Source organism: Arachis ipaensis, chromosome B8 (assembly GCF_059453495.1).
Source record: "Arachis ipaensis isolate K30076 ecotype BB chromosome B8, ASM5945349v1, whole genome shotgun sequence".
NCBI lineage: Eukaryota > Viridiplantae > Streptophyta > Magnoliopsida > Fabales > Fabaceae > Arachis > Arachis ipaensis.
Window position 1 is genome coordinate 110,804,809 of NC_142443.1, and position 6,095 is coordinate 110,810,903.

The window sequence follows — 6,095 nt, forward strand, 5'->3', positions numbered from 1 at the left end:
AGAAGAGATCAAGCGCTCTATTGGATCCTCGAGAAGGAGTAGTAGCCGCCATCACTAAGGTGGATTCGTTCCCTTTACTCCCCTGTTGCCTATGTTATTCTGTTTTCCATGTATTTTGTTTTATTGTCTGTTTCTGGTGTATGAGCATTTGTCTTTATGTCTTAAAGCTATGAAATATTCCATGCATCTCTCACCTTGCTTAAAAGAAAAATTTTAATTGAAAAAGAAATGTAAGATGCATGAATTTTGAGTTTATATTAGGAATAGTTCAATTATGTGATGTGGTGGCATTGCTTTTGTTTTCTGAATGCATGAATAAATAATGCATATTTGATGTTGGAGTTAAAGAATGTTGGTTCTCAAAAGAATGATGATAAAAATGAAGTATTATTGGTGATCTGAAAAATCCAAAAATTGATTATTGAAGCAAGAAAAAGCAGCAAAAAAGCAATAAAAAAATATGCAAAAAAAAAGGGGCAAGCAGAAAAAAAATAAAAAGCAGAAAAAGCCAATAGCTCTTTAAACCAAAAGGCAAGAACAAAAAACCAATAACTATTAAAACCAAAAGGCAAGAGCAAGGATCAAAGTCTATGAGCATCAATGGTTAGGAAGGCCTATGAAAGAACTGAAAGATTGATGGTTTAGAGATTATAGTAAACTCTCGTTGCAAATATAATTACTAAGCCAAGCAATCAACCTTTCTTACAAACGTTTTGGTTGTCACAAGTAACAAACCCCTTTAAAATTGATAACCGAAGTATTTAAACCTCGGGTCGTCTTCTCAAGAAACTGCAGGGAAGTATGTTCTTATTATTGGTTATGAAGATTGTAAATCGGGGTTTTGAAGATGAGGAACAAGTAATTTAAATTGCAAATAAAATAAGTAAAAGACTGTAAAGTAAATAAATAACTGTAAAACACACTTTTGGCAAGGTATAAGAAATTGTTATGCAATCTATTCTAAATGCAACTACCTAAATGAATCATGCAATTCTAATTTGTTATTCCCTTGTGTATAAAGCTTACATGTAGTTGAATTAATTCACATTCTCAAGGAATCTTATATATATAGCCAAACCTTAGATAGTGATAAAGTACCTTTACAATTGAGATGGGAGAGAAAAATATTTTACAATTTTGCAAGACAATTAATAATTTAAGCAGAGATATATGTTGATGAGCTATTGAACCCTCACTGGATTTTGTGTTTACTCTCTAGTCACTCAGTGTTTATTGGGTTAATCACTCTATTCTTCTTTTTATCCTTACTTTCTATAACTTTGTTCTTCATCTAACCAATCAACAATTATAGAATATAGGCATACAAAAATCATGAGGTCTTTAATTAAGGTTGTAATGGGGCCAAGGTAAAGGTAAGGGTATATGTATAAGGCTAAGTGAGCTAATTAAGTGAATCCTTGATTAGTCTAAGATCTCACCTAACATACATATTTTGTAAAGCAAAGCTTTTTTACTTATTTTCCCATATTTTTCCCACTTTTTATGTTACATGCTCATATTTTAATTTTTATTATTTTTTTTTCATGTACATCACTTTTTGCATTTGGGGAATTCTTTTGTATCCCCTTTATTCAAATACTGAAAAATAAAAATTTTTTTATTTTTTTTATTTTTTATTTTTATTTTTTTTGATGCACATGGTAATTAAATTATTTTGATTTCACATGAGCATGCTTCCCAAAACTTTTAAAAATAAAAATTTTTATTCTTTTTAACTTTCTACCCTTTTGTTTCTATCATCCATGTTCCTATAAGGTTCCCACACTTACACAATACACAATTTCTATCTTAAGCTAACCAAGGATTCAACTTGGGATTTTGATTTTGTTTTTCTGCTTAAGGCTAGTAATGTGGTTATAAAACAAGAGGGGATTTAAATGCTCAAGGGGGTTAACAAGGGTGATGTAAAAGGTAGGTTAATTTGGGATAAGTGAGCTAGAATCAAACAATGGCATCAATCACTTTCTTAGTTGATGCCAAGGCATCTTAGGCTAGTTTCACTAGCATTTTTCTGTTAGTTTTAGTTGTTTTATGCATTTTCTTGAGCTTAAAGTAACCAAGAATGGTTAAAATGAGAACAAAGCAATGAACCATCCAAACAGTATGATTTTGATGCAAATTCCATGAGTTTTTAGTTATATTACTTGAATGCTATTAATGGAAGATTTCTCATGAAATTTTGCAAAACTTTGATGCAATTGTTTGGATGATTTCAGGGAAGAAGAGGCTAAGCAAGGAAGCAACAAAATCAATAAAGGAAGCTTGAATATCACATGTGGAGTTTAAGTTCCAGTTTAAGCCTAAACTGGAGCTTAAACGCCAGAATCAGGAAGGCTAAGAAATGCTGAAATTGAAGTTTAACCTCCAGTTTAACCTTAAACTGGAGGTTAAACGCCAGAATGAAAGTCTCACCAAAGAAGCATTCCACGTTTAACCTCCAGTTTAACCTTAAACTGGAGGTTAAACGCCAGAATGAGAATGCTACTCAGGAAGGAGTTCCACGTTTAACCTCCAGTTTAACCTTAAACTGGAGGTTAAACGCCAGAATGGGAAAAGCACCAGGGAGCCATTTCCACGTTTAAGCTCCAGTTTGACCTCAAACTGGAGCTTAAACGTGTTCGACCAAGTTTTCTCCTCCAGGGTTGCTCTCTCCATTTCCACGTTTAAGCTCCAGTTTGACCTCAAACTGGAGCTTAAACGTGTTCGACACCTCCAGGGCTACCCTTCTAAGCTTCCACGTTTAACCTCCAGTTTAACCTTAAACTGGAGGTTAAACGTGTTCGACCTCCAGGATGCCTCCTTCCATTTCCACGTTTAACCTCCAGTTTAACCTTAAACTGGAGGTTAAACGTGTTCGGTCTCCAGGGCTGCCCTTCCTATATCCACGTTTAAGCTTCAGTTTAACCTTAAACTGAAGCTTAAACGTGTTCGACTACATGACTCTCCAGGGCTGCCTTCTTCCATTTCTACGTTTAAGCTTCAGTTTAACCTTAAACTGAAGCTTAAACGTGCTTCTACAAAAGGCCTCACTGGAAGTGTCTGGCGTTTAAGCTGCAGTTTAAGCTTAAACTGCAACTTAAACGCCACTCTTGGAAAAGGTTTCTGGACCAAAAAATATTGTGGTCTAAGTTAGTATTTGAGCACACACATTAACTTAAACTTATTCTGGTATGAAACCCAATTGAATATCATGGTTTATGGGATTGGGCCTGAAGGATTGATGAGTCTGAAATTTCAATTTATTGAGTCATGTGCCAGTATTTGTTTATCACTAAGTTGGCTCAATGAATGTTACAGAATTTGGATCAGCAGCCTCATCAAGATTATGGATCATAAACCCAAGGCAAAAGGAAAGCAGGGAGAGGCCTCAAAGCCCAAGAAACACAACAGAAGCTCAATATAGAAAGTGTATAAATAGGATAGAATTTAAGTTAAAAGGACTTTTACCTTCACTTTTAGCTAGTTTTCATATCTTTGTAATTGAATTCAGAGCTATGACTCACTAAACCCCCTTTCATTGGGTTAGGGAGCTCTATTGTAATTCAATGAATCAATAATAGTTTATCTTCTTCTTCAATCTTTTCTCTTGAATTTTGTTAGAAAGCTTCTCGATCTAATTCCATTGGGTAGTTGTCTTGGGAAAGAAACTACCCATAATTGGAATCCTTCGGAACCTTGGGAAAGGAATGGAGGATTCATGCTAGAGAAGCTTTCTCACAGTGAATTGGATTGGGGTTTGGATGGATATTGTGACATGTAATCCTACCAAATTGTGGTTCATGAAACTGTGTGGTATAATCAGTGATCAAGCATCATCTCTTCTTATGAACATTTAAACCAAGGGATTGGGAATTTGTTCATTTTTAGAGAGAATTGGTGAACCAAGGGATTGGGATCCAATCATATAAGATTGCCAAGCAAAATTCAATGAACGCATTGCTTGAGGAAGAGATAAACATGTTTTGATTCGGAGATCTCAATATCTCCTATAACCCAATGAATCCCCCAATTCTGATTTCCATCTTCTCTTTACATTCTGCAACTCAATTCATGCAATCACCCCCATTCCCTTTTAATTTCAGCAATTTAGTTTCTGCTCTTTAATTCATGCAATTTAAGATTCCGCCATTTCAATTTCTTGTCATTTACTTTTCCCGCCAATTTTACATTCCGCAATTCTCATCTCAATCTTGATTCCGCTCAACTAGAACACACTTCTAATCCGAATTGCTCACTCAACCAATCCTTGTGGGATTCGACCTCACTCTATTGTGAGTTTTTACTTGACGATAACCGGTGCACTTGCCGGGAGGAATTTTGCCGATCGTGCAATTTCCTAAATCGTAGCATAACTAGTTTATGCGCATCAAGTTTATGGCGCCGTTGCCGGGGATTGGTTTTCGATTGACAATTCTCAAATTGGAAGTTAACTAGATTGAGCATTTTTTTTTTGTTTTGATTAATTCAGTACAAGTTACTTGTTGAATTTTAATTTCTGCACTCTGTTACATGCTTTCTTTCTTTATGCCTTTAAATTCAAGCAACTAACCCACTGACTCACTAACTGTTTGAATTAATTCCTCAATTGCTCTAACCATACTCTTCCATTAACCAAGAGTATTTCACTTGTTTGTTGCCTGTGTTGTGTTCTTGTATGACAGGTAGGAGAGGAGAGACATCAACTCCTCCATATACCGAACCAGAGAGGACCCTTCATAGACTGAGAAGGGAAGCAAGAGGGAAGAGAGTACTGGGAGAAGAAGAATCTGAAGGAGAATCTGAGGACAATTTTGAGGAAGCTCTAGATCTCAACATGGATAGAGAAGTTCACAACCATGAGAGAGCTGATGGAAACAATGCCATTCCTGAGAGGAGGGTTCTTAGTTCATACATAAACCCAACCTCTGGGAATTGTGGTAGCAGCATTCAGAAACCACCCATTCAGGCCAACAATTTTGAACTCAAACCACAGCTAATATCACTTGTGGAGAATCATTGTTCATTTGGTGGGAGTGCTAATGAAGATCCCAACCAACATCTCACAAAATTCCTGAGAATTTGTGACACTGTGAAGTCCAATGGAGTCCAGGAAGATGCCTATAAACTGCTTTTGTTCCCATTTTCACTTAGGGACAAAGCAGCTAAGTGGCTGGAATCATTCCCAAGGGGGAGTCTAACAACATGGGATGAGGTGGAAAGCAAGTTTCTGGCACGTTTCTACCCCCCACAAAAGGTCAATAGGCTTCGATCTGAGGTTCAGACTTTTAGACAACAAGATGGTGAAACTCTCTACGAGGCATGGGAGAGATTCAAGGACTTGACAAGGAAATGCCCACCAGACATGTTCCATGATTGGGTGCAATTGCATATTTTCTATGATGGACTCTCTTATGAATCAAGGAAGGCTGTAGACCATTCATCAGGAGGTTCATTGAACAGGAAAAAGACTGTGGAAGAGGCCATTGAAGTGATTGAGACAGTGGCTGAGAATGAGTACTACTATGCATCAGAAAGGCACAACACTAAGGGAGTCATGGAGCTGAACCATGTTGATACAATTCTAGCCCAAAACAAGGTGTTTGCCAAGCAACTAGCAGAGCTTACCAGGCAATTAGAAACAAAGCAAGTGGCTGCAATACACACACAAGATCAAGAGGAAGTAAGCATTGAAGGAGGTGATTGGGAAGAGGCCAACTATGTGGGAAACCAACAAAGGCAATCATATGATCCACATTCCAACACTTACAACCCAGGATGGAAAAATCACCCAAACTTTGGGTGGGGGAACCAACAAACCCAACCACAAAACCACAAGCCTTACAACCACAACCAACATAACAATTCCACATACCAAAACTCCAACCAAAGATCATACCAAGCCACACAAAACACTTACTCCCAACCATCATATCATGGCCAAAATAATCAACCTACCCAACCTAATCCGAACCAACAATTTCAAGATCAATTAAACCGGATAGAAGGAATGCTTGCAACCATGAGTCAAGACATAACCGAATTGAAAGCTTTTAAGGAAGAAGTAAATTCTAACCTGCAAAACCAAGGAGCTGCCA

General features: G+C 36.9%; 1 non-coding gene across 1 annotated transcript; it reads right to left on the bottom strand.

Moving 5' to 3' along the window:
- Positions 1 to 5,260: 5,260 nt before the first annotated feature.
- On the bottom strand, positions 5,261 to 5,364 carry LOC148549254 (small nucleolar RNA R71). Its single transcript, XR_015898700.1, has one exon. It is a non-coding gene; the product is annotated as a small nucleolar RNA R71 (small nucleolar RNA).
- Between the last annotated feature and the right edge of the window lie 731 nt (positions 5,365 to 6,095).